This window comes from Sorex araneus, chromosome 3 (assembly GCF_027595985.1).
Source record: "Sorex araneus isolate mSorAra2 chromosome 3, mSorAra2.pri, whole genome shotgun sequence".
Classification (NCBI taxonomy): domain Eukaryota; kingdom Metazoa; phylum Chordata; class Mammalia; order Eulipotyphla; family Soricidae; genus Sorex; species Sorex araneus.
The window spans coordinates 112,246,517-112,260,617 of record NC_073304.1 but is presented as its reverse complement, the minus strand read 5'-3'; the positions used below and the strand labels follow the sequence as shown (position 1 = coordinate 112,260,617).

The window sequence follows — 14,101 nt, the reverse complement described above, 5'->3', positions numbered from 1 at the left end:
CAGGGACCTGCAGGAACCGGATTTAAATATGCGGAGTTTCCCCAAGGCTGGAGACAGCCAGAAACTGCTGCCGGAAGTAGGGGCCCCTGGGAAGGGTCTGGCCGGGAAAGTCGGGACGCTTGGGCCGGGGTCCCGTTTGCCCGATGTAAGGACATGGACAGGTCTGGGCTGGACCCCTACTGGGAGCGCGGACAGGCCCCGCGGGTGAGAAACAGGAGAGCAGACCCCAGGCCACAGAGGCCGCAGAGTCCGGCCTGGCGTCGGGGCAGCACCGCTGGGACCCGGGAGCCCTTAGCCGGCTCCCCCCGCGGGCAGCGCTGAGCCTCTCGTCTTCCCCCTGGTGTCTGGAGTAGGTACTGCAGGTTGGGCACACGTCTGGACTCCAGGACCCCAATGCAGGTGGAACGGGACCCGGACTGGATGGCTCAGATTCTCCTCTAAGGAAACCTCTCTGCGCCCTCCGCTCTGAGCCCTGCAGCTCTCTGTTGTTAGTGGGCCACACCCTACAATGCTCAGGGTTTACTCCTGATGGCACTCAGGCAAGCTCCGGGAATCGAACCTGGGTCAGCTGCACGCAAGGCAAGCGCCCTGCCCGCTGTACTTCTCTCCAGCCTCTGCAGCTCACTTTTCTGACACCCTCTTTCCTATGTCACCGCAGGCCATGGGAGCATCAGCGAGCAGAGCCGGGTGTTCTGCCTGCTACTGAAGAAACGAGAATGTCCATAGACTTACACGGACGCAGCAGGCGTTGGTGACCCAGGGGGCTGGGACATAAGCAATGTCTGAGTAGGGGCCGGAGCCACAGCACAGGGGTCGGCTCTTGCCTGTGGCCGACCCAGGTTTACCCCCAGCAATCCGTATAGTCCCTGAGCCTCCAGGAGGGGTTCCTGAGTGTAGAGTCACGAGCAAGCCTTGAGCATCCCTGGTGTGGCCCCAAGACCAAAAACTGAAAATAGTAATAGGTTAATGCCCTCTCTCGTCTGGTCCACTCCACTTGAGCAGAGTGGGCAGGAGAGACGGGGTAGCGGTACCGCATTTGCCTTGCACAGGGCAGGCTGGGTTGGACCCCAGCTCCTCAGATGGTCCCCCAGGCCCTGCCAGAAGTGAGCAGCCGGCCCTGGCCCAGATGAAGGAAATTAGAAATAAAACCAAAGCTGACGGAGAAACAGCAGGAAGGCGACGCTCCACAGGGCCCACTTCGGTGATTGCATGGGAAAGCCAAGATCATGAGACATCAATAAATGACACAGGTGGTTTCCGGGGATATCTGGGGTGTGCTGAAGAAACTGGTCAGGAGGGGTGGGGAGGAGGGGAACATGTTGGGGAGCAGAGAGAACCCTCCGTCCACAGACCAGTGACCGTGGCGGGACAGCTCAGTCTGGCGAGTGCCCAGAACTCCCCCAGCTCTGCCCCTCTGCTGACTAATGCCTGGGGGTGCAAGCAGCATGGGCGGGTGTGGCTGAGGATTGGGCCGGGCCAGGCTAGTGGGGAGGTGGGATCAGAACTTCCCGTGGGCTGCCAGGACTGCCTCAGGCTCGTCCACTTAGACCGCTGAGTCACTGTGGCCCTGAGGGAGGGGGTGGGCATGAAGGACAGAGCATGAGGGGCCAGTAGATAGTACAGTGGGCAGGGTGCTTGCTCGCATGCGGCAGACCCATAGAGTCCCCTGAGCACCACGAGGCATGACCCCTGAGTGCAGAGGCGTGACCCCTGAGTGCAGAGCCAGGAGTTAGCCCTGGGCACCGCCGGGTGTGGCCCCCAAACCAAAACAATGGGAAAGAGCAGGGGAGGGCCCACGGGACTTCCTGCCCACCCCCACCCCCATCTCGCACTGTGCCCACCGGCCTCTGCATGCCTGTGTGGGGCCTGTCCCAGTGGACTGTTGGGCCGAGGACAGCTGACAGCTGAACATGGACTCGCGTGCAGGAGGCCCAATTCCAGTGCTAGCACCTCTCGAGTGATTCCCGAGCACTAAGCTGGGAGAAGTCCCTGAGCACTGCCAGGTGTGTCTCAGTTATACCGTATTCAAACACCATCCCTTCACCAGTGCCCATATTCCACCACCAAAATCCCCGGTATACCCCCCCGCCCCCCACCCCAACTGTATAACTGATGAACCTCACTTTATTTTCTCTTCACCTTGATTACGTTCCATATTTCAACACAAAACTCACTATTGTTGTGGGAGTTATATCCCCAAACAAGATAACCCTAATAAGGAGGCATTTGATAATTAGTTTTCAACGATTGTATGTTTTCAGGTTTTAGAAAAGGTCGCGCGGCCGCTAACTCGACCTCTCGGCTCGGATGTGTCCCAGTCCCGAATCCTGGAGCCGTGTTAGTTGCTGCTCAGTGTCGCCAGGGTTCCATCTGGAGAAGGTGTGCTGGCGGCACCTCCTCCCTCCGGCCCCCCAGTGTTGCTGGCCCCGATTCGGGTCCGGAGCATTGTCCGGGCCGCGTTGCTCACCAGAATGCCTGCCGCTTCTCTGTGGATTGTGGCATCAAGATGGCGCCGAGGGTGGGTCGAGGGCGTGACTTCTGGCGGCCGGGACCACTTGGAGTTTTGGGCTGCCAAATCAACTTCTTCATGCTCCATAGCTCTGGCTCCATTTTGTTTGGTTCTTGGCTTGGGTGCCACATTCAGCAGTGCTCAGAGCTTACTCCTGGCTCTGTGCTCACTTTTGGGGAGAACTTGGGGGACACTGTGTGGTACTGGGGATTGAACCAGGTTGGTCCATGCAGAGCAGGAGCCTCCCCGAGGCCCAGCTCCTCAGCCGCTCCAGTGGGTATTCCACCTACTTCTGGGCATTGGATCTGTTGGTGCCTCCCAGTGCTCTGAGTCCAGTGCTCCCACAAGTCTGCTTCTGTGGCTAGCTTTCCCCAGCCCACCAATACCTTTCCCCTCTCTTGTGAAGACCCAGGGGTATCTGCACACACCAGGGGTGCACACCGGGCAATGCCCACCTCTTTGCTGGCAGTCTCCCCAGGGCACCAACTCCCTGCTGGACGAACTTGAGGCCACCCACCCTGGTGCGGCTGGGGTCGCGAGCAGCAGCGCTGTTGGGAGCCACTGGCCAGCCTCGCCCAGCTCGGGGCTCCGCGTCAGGAGGGCACATGGCATGGACCTGGTTTGGGAGCAGCCAGACTCCTGGTCCCGTTTTCCCAGACAGGTGTGCCAGCGGGCTCGTGAGGTAGCTCCGTGCCTGGGAGCGTGCCCCAGGGGCCGTGCGCCTTGGCAGATGTGGTTTCTCGCCCTCGAGTCTCCCCTCCCTGTGGCTCACGAGATGGGTGAGGGGGGAAGGCATCTTTGGAATGAGGCGTCTCTGCTGTGTCTGATGCCGAGTCTGAGGCCTGTCGGGGCCCATCCCTGCCCCCTTTCAGGTTGCAGCTGTCTGTGCGGGGCGGGGGGGGGGGGGGGGCAGCCCCAACCCCGGGGGCTGCCCAGGGGTGGGGGAGGGCTGGGACTGCAGGCTGCAGATGTTCAGAGCCCAGGGAAGGCCGGGCTAATCCTGGGCGGCTGGCTGGGCTGGGCCCAGCACAGTGCAGGCCCCTCCTGCGCGCCGGCTCGGGTTTCGGGTTTCGGAGTGGTTCGGGAACAGCTGCGCGGCTTCCTCCCTCCCCCAGGCCTGGCCAGAGGCCAGAGGCTCCCACAGCCCCACGGGCCTCTGAAGTGGCAGGGAGTGCAGTGCGAGGACTCACAGCTCCTGCTGCTCTTGCTTCCTTTGGCCAGAAACCCGGGCCCCAGCTTTGAAGCTTGGGGTCGCATCCGCCCTGCCCACCCTTTGTTCCTCAGCCTCCCAGTCACCTCAGCCTCCGTGCTGGGTTCTTCCCTAAATGCTTCTCCAGCTGCCTGCCAGGATGCCGAGCCCGTGACCACCTTCTCCGTGGCACGGGAATGTCTGGCGTGTGCTCGCGAGCTCCTCTGCAGTGCGGGCCACTCTCACTGGGCACTCGTGCACTCTCTCTCCTTTTCCCTGTCTCTCTCTCCTTTCTCTCTGTCTCTGACGCTCTCTTTTAATGGGGGACACGCCCACTGGTGCTCAGGACTTACTCCTGGCTCTGTGTCCAACGATCACTCCTTTTTAAATTTTTGTTATATTGTCAGCGTATTTTATTTGAGTAATTATACAGAATTCTAATAGGAATCACTATCAATTATTATTTTCTTGATAATAAAATAGTTCTAAAATTTCTAGTTCTAAAACTGAGCTCTAAAAGGCAAATTAGGTTAAGTCTACAATGGACATTCTAAAAAAGAACCTAACAGATTCTAAGATTATTTAATTCTTTGAAAAGAATTAATTCTTTTCAAAGAATTAAAAAGAATTAAATAATCTTGGGGCCGCCGGAGCCATAGCACAGCGGGTAGGGCGTTTGCCTTGCACACGGCCGACCTGGGTTCGATCCCCGGCATCCCATATGGTCCCCTGAGCACCGCCAGGAGTAATTCCTGAGTGCAGAGCCAGGAGTAATCCCTGTGCATTGCCGGGTGTGACCCAAAAAAGCAAAATAAATAAATAAATAAATAAATAAATAAATAAATAATAGGGTGCTGGCGATCAAGAACTGGCGATTCTTTCCCTAGGAGGAAATGTTGCGAGAGAAGACAGACTGCTTCAAAGCCTCCACAGATCAGTGACCGTCACCAATACTCTGATGGGGTCTCTCTCTCTTTTTTTTTTATAAATCTGGAATGCTTTTCAGTGGTTTGTCCTCTGTCTAAGATATTATGGAATTTCTCGGACTCTGTTCCATCTCTGTGTGTTTGTAACTGCCACCTCCCCTCCGCAAAGCTCCGAGGATCTCTCTTGACTGCTCAGGGCACCACATGGGCGCCAGAGTAGAACCCAGGTTGTCCACATCCGAGACAAAAGCCCTAACTGCGCACCATCGTGCTCACTCTCTCGCTCGTTCTCAGAGTGCCCAGCAGTGCTCAGGCCCAACAGTGCTCAGGAGGCCGTGAGGAGCCAGAGCTCTAACTCAGGCAGCTGCTGACCCACTTGAGCCAGCTCCGGGCCCTTAGCTCACTGCCCTTCTGCTCCTGGCCCTTAGCTTCCTGCTCCAGAAGCTCATCTGACTTTCTCCTTAACCGTCTTTCATTTTTCCCTTTTCTAGTTGGCAACTAGGGACGTAGAGAAACAGCAAGGTGCTCGAAAGAGGTACGAGCTAGAGTCTGCACCGGGGCCACACCTGGTGACTCTCAGGACTTACTCCTGGCCTGATCCAGGGACCACATGGGGTGCTGGAGCGGGCGCCCTGGCCCCAGGCCTGCTAACTTTCTTATGCTTTGGCTGTCCCAGTCTGTCCTTGATTTCTCCCCGAGCCCTGAGGGTTCCTGTGCCTTCGTCATCCCAGCTGGACAGTGTTGCTGAGTGGACTAGCAAGTCCAGTCATGTGGAGACTTCTTTTGCACGAGCTATAGCCAAGTGACCGGTTACCTGCCACACTCAGGTCTCTTTCTCACAGGCCCAGGGGCATCTGCCTCTTGATGCTCGTGAGAGGCACCCAAGAAAATTCTGCATGGAATTAGTAATTTCTGCTCCTCAAAAGGCTCCATCCGAGGGACTGTGAGACAGCAGTGGGCAAGTCGCTTTCCTGGCACATGTCTGACCTATGTTAGACCCAAGCACCGTCAGGAGTGATCCCCAAGCAGAGACCAAGAGCAGGTCCTGAGCACAACTGACTGTGGCCCCTCCCTGAGAAAAGACCCCAGGAAAGTGGAAGGCAGCTACAGAAGATCAAGATTTACCAGATACAAGCACTTTATTAATGATTGTGCTGGGTTTTATTGCAGATAAGGCTTTGTTTTTTCCTTTATTTTTATTTTATTTTATTTTATTTTATTTTTGCTTTTTGGGTCACACCCAGCGATGCACAGGGGTTACTTCTGGTTCATGCACTCAGGAATTACTCTTGGCGGTGCTCAGGGCACCATGTGGGATGCTGGGAATCGAACCTGGGTTTGCCACATGCAAGGCAAACGTCCTACCCGCTGTGCTATCTCTCCAGCCCCTTTTTCCTTTATTTTTTAATTTTGTTTTCTTTTATGCCACATCCAGGTGTACTCAGGGCTCATTCTCGTCTCTGTACTTGGGGCTCACTCCTGGGCCTGGGCTCAGGGTTGACTCCTGGGTCTGGGCTCAGGTTCACTCCTTTACTGTGCCAGGGATTGAATGAAGTCAACCATGTGCAGAGCAAGTGCTTTACCTTGTCACTGTCACTGTCACTGTCACTGTCATCCTGTTGCTCATCGATTTGTTCGAGCGGGCACCAGTAACATCTCTCATTGTGAGATTTATTTGTTACTGTTCTTGGAATGTCCAATATGCCACGGGTAGCTTGCCAGGCTCTGCCGTGTGGGTGCGATACTCTCGGTAGCTTGCCGGGCTCTCCGAGAGGGGCGGAGGAATCGAACATGGGTCTGCCGTGTGAAAGGCGAATGCCCTACCACTGTGCTATCGCTTTACCTTGGACCATTATTTATTTATTTATTTATTTATTTATTTATTTATTTATTTCACTGTCATCCAGTTGCTCATCGATTTGTTCGAGCGGGCACCAGTAACGTCTCTCATTGAGAGACTTATTGTTACTGTCTTTGGCATATCCAATACGCACGGGTAGCTTGCCAGGCTCTGCATTATGTTTTAGTTTGGGGGCCATACCCAGCTGTGCCCAGGGGTTACTTCTGGCTCTGCACTCAAGGATCACACCTGGCGGAGCTTGAGGGGACCATAATGGGGTACTGGGGATCAAACCTGGCTCAGCTTCGTGCAAAGCAAACGCCCTATCTACCCACTGTCTTATCAATTCTGCTTCTGTTTTTTTGTTTTGTTTGTTTCGGGGCACACCCAGCTGTGCTCAGAGCAGGGGTCACCCTGGCAGGCTCGGGGAACCTTACGAGATGCAGGAAATCCCACCCGGATCTACCCCATGAGAGGCCAGCGCCCAGCCTACTGTCCTATGGCTCCAGCCATCTTTTTTTTTTTTTTCCACAAAGCAAAAGCTGTGGCAATCCAAGGTCAAACAAGACGATGCCTTGCACTTTTCAATTATATTTGATTTTAAATATGTACATTTTAAGGGGTTGAAGCAATAGCACAGCGGGTAGGGCGTTTGCCTTGCACGTGGCTGACCTAGGTTCGATTCCTCCATCCCTCTCTGACAGCCCAGCAAGCTACCAAGAGTATCTCGCCAGCACAGCAGAGCCTGGCAAGCTACCTGTGGCGTATTCGATATGCCAAAAACAGTAACAAGTCTCACAATGGAGACGTTAGTGGTGCCTGCTCGAGCAAATCGATGAGCAACAGGACGACAGTGCTACAGTGCTACAGTGATACATTTTAAGGACATATGTGACCATACATGTACTAGATTGCAGTATATTGTCGAGGTAAACCATCTGCACAGGAAAATAAGAGGCTCCTCACGACGGCTGTTCTGAGACGTCCCGACCGTGGAGACGTGGCAGCAGCAGGTGGTGTCTTGGGGTCTGCACACACCAGCGACGCAGGGGCCATGTCCAGAGCGTACACTGCTCCTTCCCTAGGCTGCTGTGAGGTTGGGCTCACACCTGGTCATGGTACCCCGAGATCACACCGGCACTGATGCCAGGGATGACACCGAGTGATGTGGCGATTACAATGTATTACAGACATTACAATTAAATTCAAAGTTGACAATGCACATGGTTACAGTCCAATTTCAGCCCTCGATGATTCTCAACAGAAGCCTGTGTACTTGCATGTCCAAGTCAGGCAGACCGGGAAACAGGGAAATGATTCAAGTGTCAAAACAGAAGGTGTAAATAAATTATATTCATAATAAAATACAGGGCCTGAGTAGTAGTACAGTGGGAGGGCATTTGCCTTCTAAGTGACTGACCTGGGTTCAATTCCCCCACATGTCACCAGGAGTGATTCCTGAGTGCAGAGCCATAAGTAACCCCTGAGCACTGCGGGTATGGCCCCCAAACCAAAAGTAATAGTAATAGTAACAATAATGAAATAGCTCAAAGATTTTACTTCCTTGGGGGCTCCCAAATAGTGCTCAGGGAGTCTGAGGACCCTCCCACCAATACTCAACCTGGTTGTGTGGCTGCTTAGGGCTTGATGAGAGTGCTGTGTGGACCAGGGGTGCTGTATGGGCCCAAGGGTGCCATATGCACCCAGGGATGCTGTCTGGACCTAGGGGCCTATGTGGGCCCAGGGGGCTGTGTAGGCGCAGGGGCCCTGTGTAGATCTGGGGGCATGTGCCGTGTGGCCTGAGGGGCACAGGGCAGTGCTGGCTGCATAGGAGCACTCCCACAGGGCCCAGCTCTCCAGCGCCTGGCTTCCCTCCCACCTGATCTGCTCCCAAGCTACCTTCCTTCCTCCTTCACGAGTTGCGCCCCCCAACCCCACACCCCCAGCAGACACAGGGGAGGATAGACGCCCAGAGAGGTGGAGCCCAGGGGCTGGAGCAATAGCACAGTGGGAGGGGCCGGAGCGATAGCACAGTGGGTAGGGCTTTGCCTTGCACGCGGCTGACCCTGGTTCGATCCCCGGCATCCCATATGGTCCCCCAAGCACCGCCAGGAGTGGTTCCTGAGTGCAAAGCCAGGGGTAACCCCTGAGCATCGCGGGGTGTGACCCAAAAATAAAAAAAAAAAAAATAGCACAGTGGGTAGGGTGTTTGCCTTGCACGCAGCCAACCCGGGTTAAATTCCCACATCCCATATGGTCCCCCGAGCACCACCACGAATGATTCCTGAGTGCATGAGCCAGGAGTAACCCCTGAGCGTCGCCGGGTGTGACCCACAAAGCAAAAAAACAAAAAACCATAGAGCTGGAGCCCAGCCTTGGTTCCCCAGGGGACATGCATGGGAGCTTCCGGTGGACCTTCCCTCCCAGTCCGCCTCGGCCACACCCTCCCTCTCCTCCTCATATCCCCAGCAACGCCCATTCTCAGGGTCATCCTAGTCTGTCCAGATGGACCTGCAGCTCAGAGAGGTGGAAAAACGTGGAGGCCTGTCGCCACGGAACGGTAGCCGTGGTCTCTGGAGTCATGACTCTGGTGGCACAGTTGGAGGGTGAGTGTCTAAGGCCCGTCTGCGCCCACTCACAGCTCCCTGAAAGGCAGCCTGTGCCCACAGCTGCCACGTCCTCTCCATGTCCTTAGCTGTAAAATAATGTTTGGGGGGCTGGAATGATAGCACAGCGGGTAGGGTGTTTGCATTGTACACGGCCGACCCGGGTTCTCTTCCCAGCTTCCCATATGGTCCCCCAGCACCACCAGAAGTAATTCCTGAGTACGAGCCAGGAGGAACCCCTGAGTATCCCAAAAAAGAAAAAATAATAAATTATTGTGTGACCCAAAAAAAGAAAAAATAATAAATTAAATAATGTTTGGATTCTGTTTACACACACGTGCATACACACATACATACACACACAGAAACAGACACACACAGACAGACACATAGACAAATAGACACACAGAGGCACACAGACAAACACACACACACACACACACACACACATATGCACGCACACTAACCAGCAGAGGGCAGCATTTAGCTGCCCTAATTCCTAATTAAGTTTGTTTACAGGGAGCAAAGTTGTTTTTTTGTTTTGTTGTTGTTTCTTTATTTTATTTAGTCACCGTGCATAATAAAGATGTTTATGGCTGCATCTCAGGCGTACAATATCCTCACACCAATCCATCCACTGGTGTCCCCAGTGTCCCCCCCACCCACCAGCCTGTCTCTATGAATGACTCAAAAAGTTGTTTTATATTTTCCTTTTTTCAAGTTCTGCCACCGTGTCCTGAGTTCCATCGCCACATGAGCACGCATCCTCACCCTTTGCTGAAAACAGCAAATAAACAAGGAAAAACATCCTGGATGTCTTGAGAAGCTGCCGTTTTTAACATGGTATTGGGTACAAGGTTCGTGCAACAAAATATAAAAGCTTTCTCTCCAGACACAAAATTCTGGCTTCTAGGTCTGTGCTACAGTGTAAGGGAAGATTCCCATGTTCACTTGGGGTAACTGGGGCTCAGAGAGGCAAAGTGGTGTGCCCATAGTCACACAGCAAGATTAAATTATTTTACTGCTAACACACTGCATTACGTTAGTTGCTTTTATTCTGCTTTGTCTGGGGGCGGGAGCACACCAAGTGGTCCTCAAGGCTTATTCCTGGCCCTGCACTCGGGGATCACTAGTGGAGGGAATCAGGCAGCCTTTATGCCATGCTGGGGAGGGGACTCAGTTGGACTCGTGTAAGGTAAATGCCCTCCCTGCCGGCCCACCATCACGTTAATTTCACTGCATTAGTTTGCAAAGACAAAGATCCACCTTGGATGCATTTTCACCCTTGCCATGCAGACAGATGTGAAAGCTGCAAAATTCATTTCTATTTTGAGCAATAAAGGAATGACAGAGAAAACCCGTCAGGGATCAGAGGAGGAACAAGCACCTTCTGCTGTGTGTCTTTGGGCCAGACTGGGATGCAGCTCTGGGCTGCCCTGGGGTCCCACTCCAGGCCCCGAGGGAGGGACAACCTAAAGACCCCGAGGGCAGAGAAGCCTCCCAGGGAAGAGAGGAGCCCTGAGCAGACAAATGAAAGAAAGAAGCTGCTGGCGGAGTCCAGGTCAGGAGGCTCCTCGTCCCTTTGCCGCTTCTCTTTGCCTTGCATTTCCTGCGCGTCCTGACCATGACAGATGTTATTGATCAATCACAGTCATGTTCTTACACCCCCGACTGTACCCAGGGTTTACTCCATGCTCTGAGCTCAGGGATCACTCCTGGCGAGTCTGAGGGACCCCGTGTGCCAGGGACGTGCTGACCTTGTTCTCTGAGCTCTGGCTAAGCTCAGTTCCCATCATGCACTTCAGCAAATGCTCCACGGATCCTCTATCAGCCAACAGGACATGAGGTGAACCCTATTTGCTCTTCTTTACCTTGCTCCCTAGAAGCTACGGTCTGTTGTATCCTTACCGTGTTCCAGACATACTCAGACCTTACACACCCACACTCCCACTGACAATATATCTTACAAATAAACAAAACTGAGGAACAGAGCAAAACTCTCATAGGTGCAACATCAGGCACCCGAAGCCTTCTGTTTCCAAACCCGAGGCTCTTGCCTCCTGATACACGGGTTGGGGGAGGTCAGGACTGGGAAAATCTGTGTGGTTCTTGCATGATATGACACAGCACCCAAGACCCACTCCACCAGGCTGCTGGCCTGTGAATTCATCCCTGGGCCCCAGGTTCTCAGGCCCAAGTGAGGAAAGGAGTCCCTATTGGATATCCAGGTCCTTGTCTTTTGTGGCAGAAAAGAATTTCAGGAGAAGATGAACAGTGAAACAAGGGTTTTACTAAGGGCTGATACATGTTTTTTTTTTTTTTTTTTTTTTACGGAATAGGGGTCACACCTTCTGTCTGTGCTCAGGGCTTCTGGCACTGTGCTCAGGGATCACTCCTGGAGATACTTGGGGGATCACGTGGGATGCTGCGGGCTGAACCAGAGTCAGCACTGTGCAAGGCAAGCATCGACCCACTGTACCATCACTCCGGCCCCGCGCCAGTACATGTTCCAGGGAAAGTGCTGGCTTCTCCAGAGCAGGAGGGGAAGGGGCCCAGGCGGGGCTGCAGGGAGCTCCAAACGGAGTGCCCCGGCTTGCTTTGGAAACTTTGGGAAGTTGCTCCAGCCTGGCTCCTATGCAGAGAATTCCTTGCTTGGCCTTGGTCAAGTGGAAGAGTCTTATGGGCCCCTGTTCTCTTCGTTCTTTCCATCTTCCCAGTTATCTCTGGAGGAGGCTGGCCTTTGTCTGCAGCTGGCCGAGTCAGCTCAAGGACGACTTCGTTTGAGAGGTTATGTCGTCTCTCTGCACACTTCTAGGTTTTTTGGCTTCCTGAGTTGCTGCCAAGGGGACCAACCCAACCATCTCCCTCTCTCTGAAGCTGCCCGTAGTGGAACAAACCAGTCTGAAAAGTCCTGTGGGTGAGGCTTGATGGGCAGATGGTCACAGGAGAGCAGAGGGCATGAGAGGTGCTTTTGGCTGCTCCTTCATTCCTTTGTTTGCATTTACTAAAGTGATGAACAAATGAGTCCATCAACTATTATTTGGAGGGTATTCTATGCTGTCGGGGGCTCAAGGCCCAGAGCAGAGAGCTGTGTCGAGCTCTGTGGGCATTTACTGCTATGAAATGAGATGATCTGTGTGCCTGAGTCTCTGGAGTGACTAATACAAATACTAAATACAACAGGCTTTAATGAGGATTTGGTGAGCCTCCTGCTCGGGGATCACTCCCGGCAGTGCCCAGGGACCGTACGGGGTGCCGGGAAGCAAGGCCGGTATTCTACCCACTGTACCGTGCGTCCTCACTTCGATGTCCTTGCTAGAACCTAGGAAGCATGACTCTTGCCAGGCAGGGTGGGGAGCCCTTCCTGTGTGCTGCTGAGTCCAGCTTTGCTCTCTGCTCCCCAGCGACACTGGTCTGAATGTTTCTGGACGGAATTGGCTCATAGATGCTGTTACAAAGAATTGCTGTTTTTCTGGGTCTCTGAAAGAGTTTGAAAAGAGCAGATCCATACTAAGTCCTCCCTCTAGAGTCAGTAGAACTTCTGAACCTGGTGAGGGAAATCGTAAGCGCAGGCCCTAAGACATGGGCAAGTATCCCGGGTTAAATAAATTTAAGAGCAAACACCCAAGCAGAAAACGTCCTGGTCAGGACAGCACAGGCTGAGCAGGGAACGTGCTGCTAGGGACGGACCTCAGCAAGGGAAAGCGTGGGTCCACGCAGGACACTTCCTGCGGGGGAGAGCACGGGCCTCGACAGGCTTACGGGCGCCAACCCAGGCAGCCCCGCAGGAGAGGCCTGTCCAGGAGAGAGAACCCCGCAGCCCCGAGGCGGACGTCTGTCTGCCACATTCCCACTCCGCTGTCCTGACAATTTGCCCTTTGCTCTGTGTGCTCACAACGCACAGCTAGTGGTGCCCGTCGTGAGAGGGAGGAGAAAACTGGAAGCCGAGCCCAGTGGCAGGCCGAGGAGTCTCTGGTGCTGTTGGAGATGTGTGACCTGGATGGGCCACGTCTGTCTCCTTTGAGACTGGGTGGAGGTCAAAGCTGTTGGTCCACCTGGTCTAACTGTGGCAATCTACCATGCCTGGGGCTTTATCTTGGGGGAAATTTTTTATTACTGTTTTTTTTTTTAACTAGAAATTGGTCTGTACAGGTTTTCTACTTCCTACTTATTCCATCTTAGGATGTTTTATGATTTATCAACTTCATCTGATTATTCTCGACTGTCCAGTTGTGGGTCGAGCATTTGCTCCTGTGATGGTTTGTATTTATGATGTATTGGCTGTGATTTTTCCCTTTCCTTTGCTAATGTGTTTTGTTGAGAGTTTTCGGGGAGGCGGTTTCTTCATTATTCTGAGGGTTTATTGATTTTATTTACTATTAAAAAATGAGTTCCGGGGGCTGGAGCAATAGCACAGCGGGTAGGGCGTTTGCCTTGCACGGGGCCAACCCGGGTTCTAATCCCAGCACCCCATATGGTCCCCTGAGCACCGCCAGGGGTAATTCCTGAGTGCAGAGCCAGGAGTAATCCCTGTGCATCGCCGGGTGTGACCCAAAAAGCAAAAAAAAAAAAAAAAAAAAAAAAAAAAAACCCAGTTCCAGATCCTTTTCCAGTTCATAAGTATATAAGTATTACGATTGGTATTCACGCACTTCCGTGACATGTGCCTCTCTTAAATCTTGTTACGCATTTGGCACATTACCCATCTGAGGGAAAAGAAAAAAAGAAAAAAGAAAGAATTCTGTGTTTGGTCTTTTTGTATTGTTTTGTTACTGTGCCATTGAGAGCCATTTTCTCTAGGAGAAGGAGCTTGTCCATTCTTTGGAGACGTTTAAAGAACTGACTCTTGGTTTCATTGATATTCTATGTTGTCTTTTAGCTTCTTTCTTTCTTTCTTTCTTTCTTTCTTTCTTTCTTTCTTTCTTTCTTTCTTTCTTTCTTTCTTTCTCTGTTTCTGTTTCTTTCTTTCTTTCTCTCTCTCTCTTTCTTTCTCTCTCTCTCTCTTTCTTTCTTTCTCTCTTTCTTTCTTTC

General features: G+C 53.0%; 1 pseudogene; it reads left to right on the top strand.

Annotated features, from left to right (window-relative positions):
- The first annotated feature begins 13,671 nt into the window (after positions 1 to 13,671).
- LOC129404095 (small nucleolar RNA U13) lies at positions 13,672 to 13,782 on the top strand (annotated as a pseudogene).
- Positions 13,783 to 14,101: the final 319 nt, after the last annotated feature.